We start from the raw sequence: 24091 nt of genomic DNA, 5'->3' as shown, positions 1-24091 counted from the left end.
AGAAATTTTAGAGGTTCAGGACTTAACTAAAATACTGGGATCATTTAAGCATTCAAAGGAGGGTGGGAAGCAGACTTTTCATATGTTAATAAGCAAACACTGTGAAGATACTCAGGGTTAGGAAGGGGCCTGTTCCCTATTTTCCCATTCCCATCAGTTGCTATGTCGTTTGTTCCATGGATTGGTCTGTCAATAGTTGGAAACCATGGGACCTAGCCCATTTATATAAAATCAAATATGGGTTGCCTTGTCCTCATGCCTTCTACATTCAGTCTCTTTCTGTTGGATTGCAGTTTGCATCTTGCTGCCAGGAGCTCTCTGTCGTAGTGCCGCTTGGCTCAGGAACTTACGGTGGCTCCCTATTTCTGCAAATCCCCCGTGCAGACATCCAGAATCTCTATTAACCCCAATGTGTCTTTCCCAACTCTCCTTCCATGGCTTCCTACAGGGTCTTCTATTCCAGTAAGTGTGGTAATTTTCTCTCCTCCAATCCCTACCTAGTCTCTTAAGCTCCTTTTCTATCCTTCAACCCAATGTCTCCATTTCTTTCAGAGCCCACATTAAGGTTCCCTGGGTACAAGAAGCATTTGTTTATAAGTTTACCTTGCTTAAACTTTGATATTTTATTTTTCCATAATATACACTCTCTTAAACTGGCATGTAGCCTTAGAATTATTTCCAAGTTGACTCGTATATGTGTAGGTTTTTACCCTAATTGCATGGTAAATTCCTGGGCAACAGCCTTTGCTTCTTTAGTATTCTCTTTGAGCCTCAAATAGAAGCTTGAGTGCATAGGAGGCACTCGAGTGATGCTTAGAAAATAAATGATGACATCCCCCCTACCGTGACTCCCTATTACAGAGTACATTCAGAAAACGAAGATCATGGCATCCGGTCCCATCACTTCATGGGAAATAGATGGGGAAACAGTGGAAACAGTGGCAGACTTTATTTTTTGGGGCTCCAAAATCACTGCAGATAGTGACTGCAGCCATGAAATTAAAAGACGCTTACTCCTTGGAAGGAAAGTTATGTCCAATCTAGATAGCATATTCAAAAGCAGAGACATTACTTTGCCAACAAAGGTCCATCTAGTCAAGGCTATGGTTTTTCCAGGGGTCATGTATGGATGTGAGAGTTGGACTGTGAAGAAGGCTGAGCGCTGAAGAATTGATGCTTTTGAACTGTGGTGTTGGAGAAGACTCTTGAGAGTCCCTTGGACTGCACGGAGATCCAACCAGTCCATTCTGAAGGAAATCAGCCCTGGGATTTCTTTGGAAGGACTGATGCTAAAGCTGAAACTCCTGTACTTTGGCCACCTCATGTGAAGAGTTGACTCATTGGAAAAGACTCTGATGCTGGGAAGGGTTGGGGGCAGGAGGAGAAGGGGACAACAGAGGATGAGATTGGTGGATGGCATCACTGACTCGATGGACATGAGTCTGAGTGAACTCCAGGAGTTGGTGATGGACAGGGAGGCCTGGCATGCTGCGATTCATGGCATTGCAAAGAGTCGGACACAACTGAGCGAATGAACTGAACTGAAGAATTGATTTATAATACAGCAAATGTTTAATTTTTGTGGTTCTTAATCAATGGTATATATAAGATTCCATAATTTACCTTACTCAAAGTTACAGTGTACTTTATCTCAATGTGGGAATTTTAGGGTAAATTATTTTACATTTACCAACATTTCTACCTATTCGAGTTATCTGGGGTAAGAAGGAGTTGGGTTGCTGCCTTGGTGATAGTAGGGTAGCAGAGATTCAAATAAAATGAGACTGGTGTTAACACAGGTACATTTTAGGTTCAGTCAGCAGGGCACAGTTTTCCAAAGCTAGCTCTGCAGGCGGAAGGAGCCATTGTTAATCTATGGAATCTTATTATAGGCATTTATGCAGGTAGATAGGTATTTTTAAAATAGAGCTATAAGTAAACACTTAGTTATAGAGATAGACAGATGGACCTATAATAGAAACTCCCATACATGCCAGTGAGTGCAACCTCTGTTTCACATGCTCTGTGTCTTACTTCTAGTCTTTATTGTCAAATCTTCGATTAGGCAAAAGGTTGTTGTGCAGTCTTTTATCAGTGTCATTGGGACTCTAATAACTTTTTAAGGATGACTTGGTTCTATGCCCCCGATCTTATTTCCTTGTGTTTCAACCCAACAGTGAGTATTTTATTAATGACTGTTCTGCATATTGAATGGAGAATGTTTTGCTTAAAGAGACCTATTTTTATTTCAGATCAGTAAGGATATCATGTGCCAGATGGTTAATTCCCATGAGTTAATGAGTGTACCCACACACTTCATGATTTGAAATATCCTGCGGACATGTCCTTTGGTGAAAGGATTGCTAGATTTTAATTTACATCTGTATGAAGTACATATTTGCTTTTTTTCTGCTGACACCTGGAAATACAGATTTTCCTTATAATGTGTGAAATGTATGTCATTCTACTTATATAGTCCTTTGATGTTGGTGACTTAAATAATTTACAGAAATACAAATTCTGGTTGAACTTTAAGACTACATTTTAATTATCAATTGCATTTAAATTAGAGAGTGAGAACACAGTTTTCTGATGTATGTGAGAAGGGTAATAGTTGACAGTATTCAAAGAAGGATTTTTCTGTCCTTGTGTCAATAAGATTCATATTTTTAACTGATAGAACTTCTTTATCACGTCCAATTAATGGGCTAAAAATTTATAGCTATTTAAGATGAAAGGGATTCTTCTAAAGCAGTGACACTGAAATGTTACATTACATTTTAGTGTAATGTAGAAAGGTAGAAAATAACATTTGAATATTCTTTGAGAAAAGTCCCAAATAAAAACCATCACTATGTTAGATCTTTTCAAGTAGTTGTGTAAGGATGGTTGATACATATAGCTGAGTTTATATAACAGTTTATGCTTTAGTGATTCCAGGATGTAAAAGATGAACATAAAACACAAACAAATTCATAACAAAATATTTGTACTAACCAACAATGCATTTATAGGTTTTTAAACATAAAACATTTTTATAGAACTCTACAAATGACTAATTTTTATGTGCAATAAAATTATATGGTCACAGCAGGCACTGGTTCAAAAGCTCTATTACCTTTTTGATGTCCAGAAGAATAGCATTGTTATGGCTTTGGAGGTTACTTAATGGGACCATTTTGAAGCGACATAGCAGCAGCAGCAGCAGCATAGAGTATACACGGAGGTGTAGAATTTTTTGGACTGTCATATCTCTGTGAGGAATATAATACATCAAGAGAACAAGAGCACGTGATAAACCACGTGGAGAAGCACGTGGTGCAGAGCGTCTCTGCACAGCAGGAGAAGAAGACAAATGCCAAGTGCATTGCAATGCAAAGCTGCCCATAAAGAAGGCTCAAGCACAGCCAGTTCTGTAAATGCATCTACCCCAACTGAGACAGCTAGAAATAATGGAGACTAATCTATTTGACAGAATCTTTGTGTATTGCTGCCAATTGAATTTACAGTTGACCTTTCCTAAAAATGAAGTTTGAGTTTCATATAATATGAGAATTAAAACAATCTATTGACTGGTAAGATGTTTCTCTGATCCTTCTTGCTCTGCCACTGAGTTGTTCCATGATCACTTTTGAATAAGCAGTTCACTTTGAATAATTTGGTACTGAACTAAAGATTATGAAATTATAGTCTACGTCTGTAATTAATTCAACCATTTGCAATAAAGTGACAGTTGAAACAAATGAAAAATAGAACTTTTACACAATCCAAGAATTCCACTCCTGAGTATTTATTTGAAAAATGAAAAACACCAATTTGGAAAGGTAATGCACTCCTATATTCATTTCAGCATTATTTACAATAACCATCATATAGAAGCAACCTAAGTGTCCATTGACAGATGAATAAATAAAGCAGGTGTAGATATTATTAGTTATAAAAAGGAATATATCTTTGTGTATGGTGTTAGGAAGTGTTCCAATTTCATCCTTTTACAACAAGCTGTCCAGTTTTCCCAGCACCATTTATTGAAGAGGCTATCTCTGCCCCACTGTATATTCTTTCCTCCTTTGTCAAAAATAAGGTAGCCATAGGTGCATGGGTTTATTTCTGGGCTTTCTATCTTGTTCCATTGGTCTATATTTCTGCTTTTGTGCCAGTACCATACTATCTTGATGACTGTAGGGCAACAATGGAGAAACATACCTAGAGAATAGACTTCTGGACATGGGGAGAGGGGAAGAGAGGGTGAGATGTATGGAAAGAGTAACATGGAAACTGATATTACCATATGTAAAATAGATAGCTAACGGGAATTTGCTGTATGTCTCAGGAAACTCAAACGGGGCCTCTGGATCAACCTAGAGGGGTGGGATGGGGCAGAAGATGGGAGGGAGGCTCAACAGGGAGAGGATATATGTATACCGATGGCTGATTCATGTTGAGGTTTGACAGAAAACAGCAAGATTCTATAAAGCAATTATCCTTCAATAATAAATAAATACATTTTAAAAAAGGAATAGAAGTTTACTATTTGCGACAACATGTATTACCTCAAGGGACCTTTTCGCCATCATTGTTGTTGTTGTTCAGCTGCTCAGTCACGTCCGACTTTTTGCGACCCCATGGACGGCAGCACGCCAGGCTTCCTTGTCCTTCGATTGTCCTGGAGCTTACTCAGACTCATGTTCAGTGACGTGGTGATGCCATCCAACCATCTCATCCTCTGTCAGCCCCTTCTGCTCTTGCCTTCAATCTTTCCCAGCATCAGGGTCTTTTCGAATAAGTTGACTCTTTGCATCAGGTGGACAAAGTATTGAAGATTTGGCTTCAAAATCAGTCCTTCCAATGGATATTCAGTATTGATTACTTTAGGATTGACTGGTTTGATCTCCTTGCTGTCCAAGGGACTCTCAGGAATCTTCTCCAGCACCACAGTTCAAAAGCACATTCTTGGGTGCTCAGCTTTTTTTATGGCTCAAATCTCACATCTATACATGACTACTGGAAATACCATAGCTTTGACAATATGGAGTTTTTTCATCAAAGTAATGTTTCTGCTTTTTAATATACTGTCTAGCTTTGTCATAGCTTTCTTGCAAGGAGCAAGCGTCTTTTAATTTCATGGCTGCAGTCACCATCTACAGTGATTTTGGAGCCCAAGGAAATAAAGTCTGTCACTGTTTCCATTGTTTCCCCATCTATTTGCCATGAAGTGATGGGACTGATTGCCATGATCTTAGTTTTTTAATGTTGAGTTTTAAGATATACCCATCTGAATGCAGAGTTCCAAAGAATAGCAAGAGATAAGAAAGCCTTCCCAAATTAACAATGCAAAGAAATAGAGGAAAACAAAAGAATGTGAAAGACTAAAGGTCTCTTCAAGAAAATTAGAGATACCAAGGGAACATACCATGCAAAGATGGGCACAATAGTGGACAGAAATGTTATGGACCTAAAAGAAACAGAAGATATTAAGAAGAGGTGGAAAGAATACATAGAAGAACTATACAAAAGATATCTTAATGACCCAGACAACAACAATGGTGTGATCCCTCACCTAGAGCCAGACATCTTGGAGTGTGAGGTCAAGTGGGCTTTAGGAAGCACCACCATGAACAGAACTAGTGGAGGTGATGGAATTCCAACTGAGCTAGTGCTGCACTCAATATGACAGCAAATTTGCAAAACTCAGCAGTGGCCACACGACTGAGAAAAGGTCAGTTTTTATTCCAGTCCCAAAGAAGGGCAATGCCAAAAAATGTTCAAACTACCACACAATTGTCTTTGTTTCACATGCTAGCAAAGTAATGCTAAAAATTCTCCAAGCCAAGCTTCAATAGTATGTGAACCAAGAACTTCCAGATGTTCAAGCTGGCTTTAGAAAAGGCAGAGGAATCAGAGATGAAATTGCCAACATCTGTTGGATCTTTAGTAAAAGCAAGAGAATTCTAGAAAAACATCTACTTCTTCTTTATTGATGACACTAAAACCTTTGACTGTTTGGATCACAACTAACTGTGGAAAATTCTTTAAAGAGATGAAAATAGAAGACCACCTTATCTACCTTCCAAGAAACCTGTATTCAGGACAAGAAGCAACAGTTAGACTCTTACATGGAACAACAGACTTGTTCCAAATTGGGAAAGGAGTATGTCAAGTCTGTATATTGTCACCCTGCTATTTCATGCAAAATGCTGGGCTGGATGAAGCACAAGCTGGAATCAAGATTGCCCAGAGAAATATCAGCAACTTCAGATATGCAGATGACACCACCCTTACAGGAGAAAGAGAAGAGGAACTGAAGAACCTCTTGATGAAGGTGAAAGAGGAGAGTGAAAAAGCTGGCTTAATACTCAGCATTCAGAAAGGGCCTTACTTTATGTGAAATAAGTCAGAGAAAGACAAATACTGTATGTTTTCAATTATGTGTGGAATTTGAAAAATAGAACAGAGAATTACAATAAAATGGAAATAGATTCACAGATACAGAGAACAATCTAGTAGTTGACAGAGGATAACAGGTGAGTGGATATGTGAAATAGGTGAAGGGTTTAAGAAGTACAACCTATCAGTTATATAATAAATAAATTATAAGAATACAATGTACAGTGAATATAGTCAATAAGAGGGTAATAATGTTTTGAAGTTTGTGTAATGCATACAAATGAAATATCACCACTTTCTATACCCAAAACTAATATAGCATTTAAATTTAATTCAACTTTAATTAAAAAAAAATAGACAAGCAAATCAATTCAAGAATAAAAACGGGTGTCCCAAGGTTATTTAATAATAAGATAGTCAAGTGGGCCTTAGGAAGCATCACTACGAACAAAGCTAGTGGACGTGATGGGATTCCAGTTGAGTTATTTCAAATCCTGAAAGATGATGCTGTGAAAGTGCTGTACTCAATATGCCAGCAAATTTGGAAAACTCAGCAGTGGCCACAGGACTGGAATAGGTCAGTTTTCACTTCAGTCCCAAAGAAAGGCAATGCCAAAGAATGCTCAAACTACCACACAATTGCACTCATCTCACACACTAGTAAAACAATGCTCAAAATTCTCCAAGCCAGGCTTCAGCAATATGTGAACTGTGAACTTCCTGATGTTCAAGCTGGTTTTAGAAAAGGCAGAGGAACAAGAGATCAAATTGCCAACATCTGCTGGATCATGGAAAAAGCAAGAGAGTTCCAGAAAAACATCTATTTCTGCTTCATTGACTATGCCAAAGCCTTTGACTGTGGACCACAATAAACTGTGGAAAATTCTTCAAGAGATGGGAATACCAGACCACCTGACCTGCCTCTTGAGAAACCTATATGCAGGTCAGGAAGCAAAAGTCAGAACTGGACATGGAACAACAGACTGGTTCCAAATAGGAAAAGGAGTACATCAAGGCTATATATTATCACCCTGTTTATTTAACTTCTATGCAGAGTACATCATGAGAAACGCTGGACTGGAAGAAGCACAAGCTGGAATCAAGATTGCCGGGAGAAATATCAATAACCTCAGCTATGCAGATGACACCACCCTTATGGCAGAAAATGAAGAACTAAAGAGCCTCTTGATGAAAGTGAAAGAGGAGAGTGAAAAAGTTGACTTAAAGCTCAACATTCAGAAAACTAAGATCATGGCATCCGGTCCCATCACTTCATAGGAAATAGATGAGGAAACAGTGGAAACAGTGTCAGACTTTACTTTTCTGGGCTCCAAAATCACTGCAGATGGTGATTTCAGCCATGAAATTAAAAGACGCTTACTCCTTGGAAGGAAAGTTATGACCAACCTAGATAGCATATTAAAAAGCAGAGACATTACTTTGTCCACAAAGGTCCGTCTAGACAAGGCTATGGTTTTTCCAGTGGTCATGTATGGATGCGAGAGTTAGACTATAAAGAAAGCTGAGCACCGAAGAACTGACACTTTTGAACTGTGGTGTTGGAGAAGACCCTTGAGAGTCCCTTGGACAGCAAGGAGATCCAACCAGTCCATCCTAAAGGAGATCTGTCCTGAGTGTTCATTGGTAGGACTGATTTGAAGCTGCAACTCCAATACTTTGGCCACCTGATGCTAAGAGCTGACTCATTTGAAAAGACCTTGATGTTGGGAAGGATTGAAGGCAAGAGGAGAAGGTGAGGACGGAGGATGAGATGATTGGATGGCATCACTGACTCAATGGACATGGGTTTGGGTGGATTCCGGGAGTTGGTGATGGACAGGCAGGCCTGGCGTTCTGCAGTTCATGAGGGCACAGAGTCAGACACAACTAAGTGACTGAACTGAACTGAAACCCAAATAACGTTTAAACAAAAGTATAAGAAAAAGTCTTTGTGTTAGAAGAATTTAAAATTATTATGTATCATTCAGAGTAAAATAAATGTAGCTATGTCTTTTGGTATTCATTTAATGTTGGAGTTTAATAACGATTCACTTGTAACTAGCTGAGGAGATAAAAACTAGAAGTCATGGGTTTTTAATTTAATTTTTTATTTTTTAAACTTTTTATTTTGTACTGGAGTATAGATAGTTACCAATGTGATAGTTTCAGGTGAACAGTGAAGGGACTCAGCCATACACATACATACGTCTATTCTCCCCTAAAATTACCTCCCATCCAGGCTGCCCGTGTGAGTTTTTTTTTTGGATTCACACATATTTCTAATATCATGTATACAAAGATAATACAGTGTGATGTCAAAGCTGTTCTCATATTTTTACTTTGCATTTAAAACCAAAATTAGATAATGGATCTATCACATTTAAGAATTCATTTCTCACTGGAATTTGGTTATTTTGCACTGATATTTTCAATTAGCTTATTGTTCCTGTACTACATCTTACTTTTTGTCTTCTTTTTACATCTGCTCATTTTTAAAATTGAAGTTTAGTTGATTTACAGTGTTGCACCAATCTCTGCTGTACAGCAAATGCTGTTCAGTTTTACACACATATACATTCCTTTTTTAAAATACTCTTTTCCATTACAGTTTATCCCGGGAGATTAGATATAATTCATGTGCTGTACAGTAGGACCTAGTTGTTGATACATCCTAAATGTGATAGTTTGCATCTACCAACCCCAAATCCCCAGTCCCTCCCTCTCTCTCCTCCACATCTCTACATTTCTTTGCTTCACCCAGTTCAGTTTACTCTGCTGATGGTAGGAAAGATTTTATAACTCAGCCTTAGTGTAATAGTTTATAGCCTTCTGATTTTGTGCTCTTTTTAAGGGCTGTTATATTGACAAGTAAATTATACTTACTTCAGTGCTTCAGCCAGTTGTATGTACTTATGTCACTCCAAAGTTAACTTTATCCCTAGTTGTCAGATTCTGCCCTGTGGCCTTTTAAAGGTTTTGATGTATTCAGCTATATATATATATATATATATTTAACTGATATTTCAATTTTGTTTTGCAGCATGCTAAATTTGCAAGAAAACAAATGACTAAATGTTAAACCTGAGTCAACCCAGGCTAAAATTAAGTTTAGGACTCTTTGGGAAGACCTTATTTTTGTTGAATGGGCTGACTTCTGAACTCACTAGGACCCAGAACTATTCAATCAAGATCCGGATGTTGAACTTCACTTACTAGGGCATAAGAACAGGGACAGGGATCCTCACAAAACCAGTCCAGAATTTATAGATATAGATATAGATATAGATATATATTTACTAACTGTATGCCTTCATACCTCATTTTGTGGTCAGTGAAGGAAAGCTCATGAGAGATGTTTAATGAGAAACGCTGGAAGAAGCACAAGTTGGAATCAAGATTGCCAGGAGAAATATCAATAACCACAGATATGCAGATGACACCACCCTCATGGCAGAAAGTGAAGAAGAACTAAAGAACCTCTTGATGAAAGTGAAAGATAAGAGTGAAAAAGTTGGATTAAAACTCAACATTTAGAAAACTAAGATCATGGCATCTGGTCCCATCACTTCATGGCAAATAGATGGGGAAACAGTGGAAATAGTGACAGACTTTATTTTCTTGGGCTCAAAAATCACTGCAAATGGTGACTGCAGCCATGAAATTAAAAGATGCTTGCTCCTTGGAAGAAAAGTTATGACCAACTTAGACAGCATATTAAAAAGCAGAGACATTGCTTTGCCAACAAAGGTCTGTCTAGTCAAAGATATGGTTTTTCCAGTAGTCATGTATGGAGGTGATAGTTGGACCATAAAGAAGGCTGAGCGCCGAAGAGTTGATGGTTTTGAACTATGGTCTTGGAGAAGACTGTTGAGAGTCCCTTGAACTGCAACGAGATCCAACCAATCCATCCTAAAGGAAATCATTCCTGAATATTCATTGGAAGGACTGATGCTGAAGCTGAAACTCCAATACTTTGGCCTCCTGCTGCGAAGAACTGACTCATTGGAAAAGAGCCTAATGCTGGGAAAGATTGAAGGTGGGAAGAGAAGGGGATGAAAGAGGATGAGGTAGTTGGATGGCATCACTGACTCAGTGGACATGAGTTTGGGTAAACGGGAGTTGGTGATGGACATGGAGGCCTGGCATGCTGCAGTCCATGGGGTTGTAAAGAGTCGGACACAACTGAGCAACTAACATTTTCACTTTGATTTGACAGTTTTACTGGCTACTTGTACTGTAAGCTTTTTCAGTTCAGTTCAGTCGCTCAATCGTGTCCGACTCTTTGAGACCCCATGAATCACAGCACGCCAGGCCTCCATGTCCATCACCAACTCCCGGAGTTCACTCAGACTCATGTCCATCGAGTCAGTGATGCCATACAGCCATCTCATCCTCTGTTGCACTATTCAATACAGTGGAGAAGGCAATGGCAACCCATTCCAGTACGCTTGCCTGGAAGATCCCATGGGAGGAGCTTCGTAGGCTGCAGTCCATGCGGCTACACTTTCACTTTTCACTTTCATGCATTGGAGAAGGAAATGGCAACCCACTCCAGTGTTCCTGCCTGGAGAATCCCAGAGATGGGGGAGTGTGGTGGGTTGCCATCTGTGGGGTTGCACAGAGTTGGACATGACTGAAGTGACTTAGCAGCATTCAATACAGTTGGCACTGGCCACAAGTAGCTATACAAAGTTAAATTTAATTAAAAATAAGTGAAATTTAAGGTTCATTTTTTCCCCAATATACTTGCCACATTTCATATACTCAATAGCCTCATGTGGCTATTAGCTACTGTATTGAAAAATTCAGATTACAGAAGTTTTTCTATATTGTAGAAACTTCTTTTGGACAACCTTGCCTTAGAATGCTCTCTTAGAAGAAACCCCAAGTTGATTATCGCAGAATGATAAAAATTCCTTCCTTTATGACTCCATATTGCTTTGGGAAATGTCTGTTAGTTCAAACCTACAGTAGAGACCCAACTATTCCTGTCACTAAGTGGATAAAAATGGCATTAAATTGACTGCCACCAAAAGCACAGAGTAAGATTAAAATGCCAGAAGTTATATCTGTCAGAGGACTTGTAGTGGCTCTCTTGCTTCTTTCCTAACAGTTTCAGTCATGCACCAATGTCTTTATAGATTGGCTTGGCCTGTTTCTTTAAGAGAATGGACAATGGAGAATGTCATACATAGAGCATATTTTCTGGATATTCTGTCCTCAAAAAGAGATAAAAGTCACTGGGAATGTTGAGGGTAGATACTTCATATCTTACCACACTTCTTTTAGCTGCCACAAGCAAATGTGAAAAAGGAAGTGTTCTGGTATCTGCATGTCACTGCCTAAGAGATACATTTTCCAGTTCAGATTTGTATCAGAAAGTTATGCTTCCTGCCAAAAGGAGATTTAAAGACTGCACCCTCCCTCCCTGCATCCCAAAGAGAAAAAGGATCACCCAGAACCCAGACAGCAGATAATAAATATATCGCTCTAATTAGGAATAGATGTAATATTCAATAAACAGAGCCCAACCACCTCTGGGCAGTAAAAAGAGTGAACCTTTAAGAGTCCTCTTGCTGATGTTCATAAAAAGAGCCTTTAATAAATTATACACCATGACTAGGATGAAGGGCCTGCGTATGAAACAGTGACTTTCCATCATAGACTAGCAAAGGTCCAGAAAAGTGTGATATATTAAAAAAAAAGAAAAAGATCCACATGAAACCAGAACACACGTTACTCTTTATGCTATACCACTGAGTTTTCACCAGCTCTGCATAAAGGGGAACTAGAAATTATCAGAATTCCATTGTTTTGCTGATTCAGTTCAGTTCAGTTCAGTTCAGTCGCTCAGTCGTGTCCAACTCTGTGACCCCATGAATCGCAGCACGCCAGGCCTCCCTGTCCATCACCAACTCCCGGAGTTCACCCAAACTCACATGCATCAAGTCAGTGATGCCATCCAGCCATCTCATCCTCTGTCGTCCCCTTCTCCTCCTGCCCCCAATCCCTCCCAGCATCAGGGTCTTTTCCAATGAGTCAACTCTTCACCTGAGGTGGCCAAAGTATAATTTACCATTTTCAAAATATGTCTGAAAAAGTGGTAAGTGGCTAGGGAGAAAGCCACCATGGTAAATAAGTTTAGGAAATCCTGAGTTCAATAAGATTAAATAAACTGAAAAAATAACTATAAGACTTCTCAAGACTTTCATGCTAATGTGTCCTGTGATTCTCTGAAAACCTGTGTAGGAATGATAAAGTATTTCTTATGCTTTTTTAAATAAGTATTTTGGATTTTAGGTAGTACCCCCAGGCAGAGGAAATAGCTATAATATAAGTAGCTTCATATTATAAAGAGTAGCTTCTAGACACATTGTCACAGGACTTAAGGGTGACAACCTGATGATAAAGAAGACGTAAATAATAAGCAACTACTTATGAAACTCTTAAAACAGTGCCTTGCACATAGTAAATTCTTAGAAGTGATAATTATTATATTGTTTGGGGACTTAATGGACTGTGGGAGATAGAAGACATATGGAGACATTCTTGGCCAAGCAGAAGCAAGGATGCTGTATAAATCTCAATGTCAGAAAGCAAAAACAATGTGGAGTGTTCTCATAGGGCCTGGAGGATTGGCTCATGCCTTAACCCCTCCCACACTTGAGACTGAGTAGTGGTCCCAGATCAGTTAAAGAGCCAAATGTGGAATGGTGGTTGGTGGTAGTATGGGGTGGATGGAGCTGGCTGATGCGCAAACAAGCTAGAGGCTGTAACTAGAGGTGAACCAAAGCCTTATGGAAGTGGAAACCTTAAATCCAATTGAATTCATCTCTTGGCAGCAGTCAACAAGCTTTTCTAACTGATTTTGATGTTGGGGCAAAGTAAGCATTCCAGAATTTATTTATTTATTCAGTGTGGAAATAGGAAAAAATATTGGATACAATCTCCATCAATTTCTACTCTGACATCTAAGTTACTACTATCCTTGAGAAGAGGTCTACCCAGGACCCATCATTGCTGAAAACATCACCAAGTTATTACCTGTGTTCACTGGGCAGTTCTTTTGCTGTTCTTGCCTAGCTTACTCATGAGGCTTCCTTCAGCTGGAGAATCGTGTTAAGTGGCTGGGATGGTTGTGATAGCAGGGTCTCTCTTTCCATGTCCTTGTACCTTTGGAGTCTTCAGAGCATGGGGGTCTCTGGTTCTGCAAGGGCAGAAGCTGCAGGGTCTTTTCAGCCCCTTGGAAGTCACACAGCTTTCTTTCCACCACATTCCATTAATCAAAGTTAATCACAAGGCCAGTCTGAATTCCAAGGAAAGAGAAACAGATTCTATCTCCTGACTAGAAGCATAGCAAAGTCACATTGTAAGGGGCCTCATATCTAAGGAAAAGAAACTTGTGGTCATTTTTGCAAATAATCTATCACAGCCTCTTAGTCATTACTGAGCAATAAGAAGGAGACAACAAGAGAGGGATGGATAGACAGAAGGCTTTTTCTAAGGAATTATTTTGCCTCTATTCACCCTTAAAAGTTGAAATTTTAGACCTTTGGTTTCCATCTGATTGAAAATGTTGACTCTAATGTTTATATTGATATGTAAAAGGTAAAACTATGGTTTTTAAGTAAAATGGTAAAACTATGGTAAATACAGATGCACCATACAGCTGTATTTGGGAAGTGAATGGATTTCTTCAAAGATCGTGCTGGTTTTTTATTCATAAATTAACGTTCAACTTTGTAATTTATAAGCTTGAAAAAAATAGTCCCCATTTGTTTTGCCCTCTTTCCAAGATATATTCTTTCTAATCATCAGAGAATCCAAAATATTTTAATTCTAAAATTGTTTTAATTATGTTATTGAATTCTGTCAATGTTGTTGAAATTATGAGATTTTGAATTGTGAATTCAATAAAGTAAAATACAGTTGATGTTTATATTTTAATTCCTTTTATTGTTTGTGTTCCAAATAGCCAAACTGGCTGCAAAGACTGACAAGTTTCTTGTGCCTGTGTTTATATTTCTCTAAAAGTCTGGATACCAAATAGAATAATTTATTGATAAATAATGCTTAGTAGTGTAGATAATGGAGAAGGCAATGGCACCCCATTCCAGTACTCTTGCCTGGAAAATCCCATGGACGGAGGAGCCTGGTAGGCTGCAGTCCATGAGGTCGCTAAGAGTCAGGCATGACTGAGCAACTTCACTTTGACTTTTCACTTTCATGCATTGGAGAAGGAAATGGCAACCCACCCCAGTGTTCTTGCCTGGAGAATCCCAGGGACGGGGGAGCCTGGTGGGCTGCCATCTATGGGGTCGCACAGAGTTAGACATGACTGAAACGACTTAGCAGCAGCAGCAGCAGTTTAGATAAATAAGGCATTTTTAGTGTGGTTGGGGCTTCCTTGATAGCTCAGCTGGTAAAGAATCTGCCTGCAATGTGAGAGACCTGGGTTTGATCACTGGGTTGGGAATATCCCCTGGAAAAGGAAATGGCAACCCACTCCAGTGTTCTGGCCTGGAGAATTCCACGGACAGAGGAGCCTGGTGGGCTACAGTCCATGGGGTCACAAACAGTCAGACACGATTGAATGACCTTCACGTTCACTTTTCATTTTTCTGTGGAAGGAGGGAGATACTGAAGAAATTTCAGGCACAATCTGACATTGCATTTGGGGGATAGAAAGGTCATTCTAACAAGTTTGTGAAGAAAAGTCGGAATGAGAATGAATCACAAAGATCCATCATGAAAGACTTAGTACCTCATTATAAAGACTTCCAGACACCATAGAGCACTACTGAGAGGTTTGAAGACGGTAAGTAATCTTACTAGATTTGCACTTTAAGAAGTAAGTTTTCCTTTTCTGGAGACAATGTGAAGGCTGTGTTGAGACGACAAGACTGGCTTGAGGAATGAGCAGGAGGTCTGGAGTGGGGGCAGTGGAGGGAGGGGACAGATACCTGAGCTTGTCATGAAATGAAAGCCAGCAAGCTTGGCTTTGGTGGGATGTGGTGTATTCAGTTCAGTTCAGTTCAGTTCAGTTCCGCAATCATGTCCGACTCTTTGCAACCCCATGCACTGCAGCACGCCAGGCCTCCTTGTCCATCACCAACTCCCAGAGTCCACCCAAACTCATGTCCATTGAGTCAGTGATGTCATCCAACCAACTCATCCTCTGTCATCCCCTTCTCCTCCTGCCCTCAATCTTTCCCAGCATCAGGGTCTTTTCAAATGAGTCAGCTCTTCACATCAGGTGGCCAAAGTATTGGAGTTTCAGCTTCAACACCAGTCCTACCAATGAACACCCAGGACTGATCTCCTTTAGGATGAGGTCCAAGTAGAGAATGACTTAGTGTTTCTAGATTCCAAAAATCTAGGTTCTGCCATATGCCAAATAGAGGCAGATTTTTTTTGGGGGGGGAGGGTATGAGTTCATTGTTTAGATCTATAGAATTTAGGGTAACTTGGAAAATCTGATTGCTATTAGAGGCAGATTTGCCACAAAGCAGGTGAAACAGCTCTCAGGACCACGTCCTCATACAGAGCCCTTGCTAGGTCTCAAAAGCTAACTTAGAAAATATGTATTTATAGTTTTCTATAAAACTTCTATAGAAAAGAAGCTTATCTTCTATAAAAGGGGCTTCCCTAGTGGCTCAGTGGTGAAGAATGTGCCTGCAATGCTGGAGACCCAAATTTGATCCCTGACTTGGAAAGATCCCCTGGAGAAGGAAATGGCAACCCACTCCAGTATTCTGGCCCGGGGAATTCCATGGACAGAAGAACCTGTGGGCTACAGTCCACAGTGTCCCAAAGAGTCGGATATGGATGAGCAACTAAGCAATGACAGCAGATGATGTAAAGAGAGCCTCAAAAGTATAATACTCAGGTTCCACAAACCTAGATCTGTCCCTCCTAAGAGGCAAATGATGCTGTGAGTCTGAATCTATAAGGAAAGAGAGGTGTAAGAGACCAGCATCTATGGAGGAAATGAGAGATTAGTGAAGATGTTACTGTGTTGACGTTTGCTTGAAATTAATGAGCTATCAGCTATGCTTTAACTATCTGTTTGATGTAAAGATGTTTGCTTGGGTTTTTAATATATATCTCTATATTTGGCTGCTCTGAATCTTAGTTGTGGCCTGTGAGGTCTCGTTCCCTGCCCAGGGCATTGAACCTGGGTCCCCTGCATTGGGAGTGCAGAGTCTTAGCCACGGGACCACCAAGGAAGTCCCAAGGTGTTCCTTTTATTTGATATACATAAGGCTGAGGCGATGGCACCCCACTCCGGTACTCTTGCCTGGAAAATCCCGTGGACTGAGGAGCCTGGTAGACTGCAGTCCATCGGGTTGCGAAGAGTCGGACACGACTGAGCAACTTCACTTTCACTTTTCACTTTCACGCACTGGAGAAGGAAATGGCAACCCACTCCAGTGTTCTTGCCTGGAGAATCCCAGGGACGGGGGAGCCTGGTGGGCTGCCGTCTATGGGATCACACAGGGTCGGACATGACTGAAGTGACTTAGCAGCTAAGGCTGTGCCACTGATCCCTGCATATCATTGCACAAATTATTTCTGGAATGTTATAAAAGGATCACTGAATTGATGAGTAATTGGGCAAGAGAAACTTTAAAATTCCCTTGAGCTAAAAATTTTATGATTGGCACAACATGGTTATGTTCTGTGGCCCAGTTATTCCAAATCATCTGTAGTTCCTGGGAAATGTTAGTTTGTCTGTTCTTTTCCTAGTACACGTCACAAAAAAACTTATTCGTCTTTTATATCAAGTTCCTTGTGACCTGCAGAGAACTGGCACTTTCTCTTTCATGCCTTTGTACTATCTTATTACTTGTAACACTTTACTGCCCTTAAATTTCATGTCTCCAATTACGTAGAACAGGGACTATCAACTGTAGCTCAGAGGCAAAATTCAGCTTACCATCTGTTTCTGTAAATATAGTTTTATTGGAGGACAGTCACATCAATACATTTGTGTATTTCTAGGGGACTTTTGTGCTATATATAGGACAGACTTGAGTAGTCGTGACAGTGTCCTTATGGCCAACAAAGTTTAAAATATTTACTACCTGGTCCTTTACAGAAAAAAGTTTTCCAACTCATGACATGAAGAATTCTTTGAGAGAAATTAACATGATACATTCTTTTCTGTATCCTTAATACTTAGCAAGTTCCTGGATTAGAGGAGGTACTCAATAAATATTGAGGCAATTTTATCACCATCATCCTTCTCATCACATTGGATAGTTACATATCAATGCACAATTTTCCAAAATGTTTAAAAATAATCAGGGGTGTTTCCAGAAAAGACAATGGAAGCCCCCTGAATTGGAGGTTTTTGAAGATTTTGGAGACTCAAAATTGAATAATTAAGCATGATGGTCTCCAGGAAGCAAGAAGAATGTAAACAAAACAGGGAAGAGGTCAAAACATGTGAAATGAGTAGAGAGGCTTCAACCTTTCTCATTTTCTGTCTGTCTCTCTGTCTCTGTCTTCCTCCTTTCTGTTGGACATTCATAGACATATACACAAACATATGCTACAAGTTGACTTCAACCTGTTTATCATCAAGAGAATAAAAGAAGAGAGGGAGAATTTTAAAAGAGGGTCTATGACCATTAATAAAAGACTCTCTAAATGACAATATAGTGGATTTCTTGATCACATTTATGGTTATTTTTTCCCACAAACCCAGAAGTGTCATCTACACTAATCTGAAAGTCGCTCAGTCTTGTCCAACTCTTTGTGTCGCTATGGACTGTACAGTCCATGAAATTCTCCAGTCCAGAGTACTGGATTGGGTAGCCGTTCCCTTCTCCAGGGGAAACTTCCCAACCCAGGGATCAAACCTGGGTCTCCATCATTGCAGGCAGATTCTTTACCACTGAGCCACTTGGGAAACCCATTTTATAGAAGATAAGCTTCTTTTCTATAGAAGTTTTATAGAAAACCATAAGTACAAATTTTCTAAGTTAGCTTTTGAGACCTATCAAGGGATCTGTATGAGGAAGGGATCCTGAGAGCTGTTTAATCTGCTCTGTGGCAAATCTGCCTCTATTAGCAATCAGATTTTCTAAGTTACATTAAATTATACAGATCTGAACAACAAACTCATACTTTTCCCCCTCAAAATCTGCCTCTATTTGGCATATGGCAGAACCTGGATTTTTGGAATCTAGAAAAACTGAGTCATTCTCTACTTGGATCTCTCTAATACACAACATCCCACCAAAGCCAAACTTGTTGGCTTTCATTTCATGACAAGCCTAGGTATCTGTTGCCTCCCCTCACTGCCCCCACTCCAGACATCCTGCTCATTCCTCAAGCCAGTCTTGTTGTCTCAACACAGCCTTCACATTGTCTCCAGAAAAGGAAAACTTACTTCTTAAAGTGAAAATCTAGTAAGATTACTTACCTTCTTCAAACCTCTCAATAGTACTCTGTGGTGTCTGGAAGTCTTTGTAATATGTACTAAGTCTTTCATGATGGATCTTTGTGACTCATTCTCATTCCGACTTTTCTTCACAAACTTGTTAGAATGAACTTTCTACCCTCAAAAGGCAATGTCAAACTGTGCTTGAAATTTTCACAGTATCTCCCTCCTTCCATAGAAAAGTGAAAAGTGAACACGAAGGTCACTCAGTGATGTCTGACTGCGACCTCACAGACTGTAGCCCACCAGGCTCCTCTGTCGGTGGAATTCTTCAGGCCAGAATACTGGAGTGGGTAGGCTTTCCCTTTTCTGGGGGGTCTTCCCAACCCAGGGGTTGAACGCGGGTTTCCCTCATTGCATGCGGATTCTTTACCAACTGAGCCACCAGGGAACCCCCTCCCATAGAAGAAACATTTAAATTTCTTTGCACAGTATGCAAGAACCCCCATGAGCTGGTCCCTACTAATTCATCCAGGATCATCTTTCTCCAGGCCTCCAAACATGTCCTATTCTCTCAGGCTACCTTGACCCGTGCATGCTATGAGTGATGCCCGGCACACCTTCAGCGTTTGTCTACCTGGCTAATTCAGTTTCAGTTCAGTTGCTCAGTCGTGTCCGACTCTGCGACCCCATGAATCATAGCACGCCAGGCCACCCTGTCCATTACCAATTCCCAGAGTTCACCCAGACTCACGTCCATCGAGTCAGTGATGCCATCCAGCCATCTCATCCTCTGTCCTCCCCTTCTCCTCCTGCCCCCAATCCCTCCCAGCTTCAGAGTCTTTTTCAATGAGTCAACTCTTCACATGAGGTGGCCCAAGTACTGGAGTTTCAGCTTTAGCATCATTCCTTCCAAAGAAATCCCAGGGCTGATCGCCTTTAGAATGGACTGGTTGGATCTCCTTGCAGTCCAAAGGACTCTCAAGAGTCTTCTCCAACACCACAGTTCAAAAGCATCAATTCTTCGGCGCTCAGCTTTCTTCACAGTCCAACTCCCACATCCATACATGACCACAGGAAAAACCATAGCCTTGACTAGACGGACCTTTGTTGGCAAAGTAATGTCTCTGCTTTTCAATATGCTATCTAGGTTGGTCATAACTTTCCTTCCAAGGAGTAAGCGTCTTTTAATTTCATGGCTGCAGTCACCATCTGCAGTGATTTTGGAGCCCAGAAAAATAAAGTCTGACACTGTTTCCACTGTTTCCCCATCTATTTCCCATGAAGTGATGGGACCAGATGCCATGATCTTCGTTTTCTGAATGTTGAGCTTTAAGCCCACTTTTTCACTCTCCTCTTTCACTTTCATCAAGAGGCTTTTTAGTTCCTCTTCACTTTCTGCCATAAGGGTGGTGTCATCTGCATATCAAGATTGCTGGGAGAAATATCAAAAACCGGCATATCTGAGGTTATTGATATTTCTCCCAGCAATCTTGATTCCAGCTTGTATTTCTTCCAGTCCAGCGTTTCTCATGATGTACTCTGCATAGAAGTTAAATAAGCACGGTGACAATATACAGCCTTGACGAACTCCTTTTCCTATTTGGAACCAGTCTGTTGTTCCATGTCCAGTTCTAACTTTTGCTTCCTGACCTGCATACAGATTTCTCAAGAGGCAGGTCAGGTGGTCTGGTATTCCTATCTCTTTCAGAATTTTCCACAGTCTATTGTGATCCACACAGTCAAAGGCTTTGGCATAGTCAATGAAGCAGAGATAGATGTTTTTCCGGAACTCTCTTGCTTTTTCCATGCTCCAGCGGATGTTGGCAATTTGATCTCTGGTTCCTCTGCCTTTTCTAAATCCAGCTTGAACATCAGGAAGTTCACAGTTCACATAGTGCTGAAGCCTGGCTTGGAGAATTTTGAGCATTACTTTACTAGCATGTGAGATGAGTGCAATTGTGTGGTAGTTTGAGCATTCTTTGGCATTGCCTTTCTTTGGGATTGGAATGAAAATGGACCTTTTCCAGTCTTGTGGCCACTGCTGAGTTTTCCAAATTTGCTGTCATATTGAGTGCAGCACTTTCACAGCATCGTCTTTCAGGATTTGAAATAGCTCAACTGGAATTCCATCACCTCCACTAGCTTTGTTCATAGTGATGCTTTCTAAGGCCCACTTGACTTCACATTCCAGAATGTCTGGCTCTAGGTGAGTGATCACACCATCATGATTATCTGGGTCGTGAAGATCTTTTTTGTACAGTTCTTCTGTGTATTCTTGCCACCTCTTCTTAATATCTTCTGCTTCTGTTAGGTACTTACCATTTCTGTCCTTTATCGAGCCCATCTTTGCATGAAATGTCCTCTTGGTATCTGTAATTTTCTTGAAGAGATCTCTAGTCTTTCCCATTCTGTTGTTTTCCTCTATTTCTTTGCATTGATCGCTGAAGAAGGCTTTCTTATCTCTTCTTGCTATTCTTTGAAACTCTGCATTCAGATGCTTATATCTTTCCTATTCTCCTTTGCTTTTTGCTTCTCTTCTTTTCACAGCTATTTGTAAGGCCTCCCCAGATAGCCATTTTGCTTTTTTGCATTTCTTTTCCATGGGGATGGTCTTGATCCCTGTCTCCTGTACAATGTCATGAACCTCATTTCATAGTTCATCAGGCACTCTATCTATCAGGTCTAGGCCCTTAAATCTATTTCTCACTTCCACTGTATAATCATAAGAGATTTGATTTAGGTCATACCTGAATGGTCTAGTGGTTTTCCCTACTTTCTTCAATTTCAGTCTGAATTTGATAATAAGGAGTTCATGGTCTGAGCCACAGTCAGCTCCTGGTCTTGTTTTTGTTGACTGTATAGAGCTTCTCCATCTTTGGCTGCAAAGAATATAATCAATCTGATTTCGGTGTTCACCATCTAGTGATGTCCATGTGTAGAGTCTTCTCTTGTGTTGTTGAAAGAGGGTGTTTGCTATAACCAGTGCATTTTCTTGGCAAAACTCTATTAGTCTTTGCCCTGCTTCATTCCGTATTCCAAGAGCAAATTTGCCTGTTACTCCAGGTGTTTCTTGACTTCCTACTTTTGCATTCCAGTCCCCCATAATGAAAAAGACATCTTTTTTTGGGTGTTAGTTCTAAAAGGTCTTGTAGGTCTTCATAGAACCATTCAACTTCAGCTTCTTCAGCGTTACTGGTTCGGGCATAGACTTGGATTACTGTGATATTGAATGGTTTGCCTTGGAAACGAACAGAGATCATTCTGTCGTTTTTGAGACTGCATCCAAGTACTGCATTTCAGACTCTTTTGTTGACCATGATGGCTACTCCATTTCTTCTGAGGGATTCCTTCCCTCAGTACTAGATATAATGGTCATCTGAGTTAAATTCACTCATTCCAGTCCATTTTAGTTCACTGATTCCTAGAATGTCGACATTCACTCTTGCCATCTCTTGTTTGACCACTTCCAATTTGCCTTGATTCATGGACCTGACATTCCAAGTTCCTATGCAATATTGCTCTTTACAGCATTGGACCTTGCTTCTATCACCAGTCACATCCACAACTGGGTATTGTTTTTCTTTGGCTCCATTCCTTCATTCTTTCTGGAGTTATTTCTCCACTGATCTCCAGTAGCATATTGGGCACCTACTGACCTGGGGAGTTCCTCTTTTAGTATCCTATCATTTTGCCTTTTCATACTGTTCATGGGGTCCTCAAGGCAAGAATACTGAAGTGGTTTGCCATTCCCTTCTCCAGTGAACCACATTGTTCAGACCTCTCCACCATGCCCACCTGTCTTGGGTGGCCCCACAAGGCACGGCTTAGTTTTATAGAGTTAAACAAGGCTGTGGTCCTAGTGTGATTAGATTGACTAGTTTTCTGTGAGTATGGTTTCAGTGTGTCTGCCCTCTGATGCCCTCTTGCAACACCAACCATCTTACTTGGGTTTCTCTTACCTTAGACATGGGGTATCTCTTCATGGCTGCTCCAGCAAAGCGCAGCCACTGCTCCTTACCTTGGACAAGGGGTATCTCCTCACTGCCACCCTTCCTGACCTTCAACGTGGGATAGCTCCTCTAGGCCCTCCTGCACCCGCGCAGCCACCTCTCCTTGGATGTGGGATTGCTCCTCCCGGCTGCCGCCCTTGGCCTCATGCATGGGGGTGTGAGGTAGCTCCTCTCGGCCACCGCCCCTGACCTCGGACTTGGGTAGCTCCTCTCGGCCATTCCTGTGCCATTGCAGCCTGGCACTCTGGCTGCTGCCCCTGGCCTTGGACGTATAAGAGACCTCAATCTGTATCAGAAACTGCAAATATCCTTGGGATGTAAATGGATAGTGAGCATCCCAGACTTGGGCGGGAAGTCCAGTTCAGCTACACAGCCAAAGCCATCCAACATCCCTGAAATCCCGCACTGGAAGGGATTACTTGGCTAATTACTTCATTACAGTTTCATTTTCCTTGAGCTCATACCAGTTATGATTTTTCTTCTACATTTTGTCTAGTTCTCTAATAAAGAGATTACCTTTTATCTTATATTGGTTTATTTTAAAATCTGTCCACTTTCTATAATCTAGATTTTGACTCCTTTAGGAAAAAATCGTACTTTTAATTTTTAAATTCCTCTTTAATCTGTCCAATTTCTATAATCTAAAGTTAGGTTCCTTTAGGAAAAACCATACTTTAAATTTTTAAATTCCTCTTTCTCTGTACATTATTTCACACACAGTATCAAACAATACACACTTCCTGAATGAATGAATGAATTTGAATATGAAAAAAGGCAGGCAGATGAACCACTGATAACAAAAAATTTCTATGCATCAAAAAGACATTCTGGTTCCTGCATATTAAAATAATTAATGAACTCCGTCATTTGAGTTTGAGGATATACAATCCTTCTAAGTCACAATCTTCCATAATTTGTTTTAGAAGAAGGTAGTATCACTTGAATGCTGAAGCCCTAATCAAGCATGTCCCTTCATAATGTTTATATTTAATACAGAAGTCTTTGTAATCGGTGCAGCTGGAAAATATTTCGCTATTCCTTGGCATGATTATTGTTTTTTTTTTTTTCTAAGACTGAGAAAGGAACTAAGGGGAGTGGATTCTGTAATCATCTGACCTGATGAACTGGGTCTTGGGCAGCCTTCCTTCTTGGTGATTTCTCTCACATTTAATGGACTTTGATCTGTCTCCACTCTGGAGTAGCCTTACTCTGATTAGCCCTATATCCTCATTTCCAACAATGCATTTCTTCCATGTTAGATGTGTTCCTGCCTCCTTCTTATTGGTGTCTTCATCTTTCA

Source organism: Bos taurus, chromosome 14 (genome assembly GCF_002263795.3).
Source record: "Bos taurus isolate L1 Dominette 01449 registration number 42190680 breed Hereford chromosome 14, ARS-UCD2.0, whole genome shotgun sequence".
Taxonomy (NCBI): Eukaryota; Metazoa; Chordata; class Mammalia; order Artiodactyla; family Bovidae; genus Bos; species Bos taurus.
Note: the sequence above shows the minus strand (reverse complement) of the source record.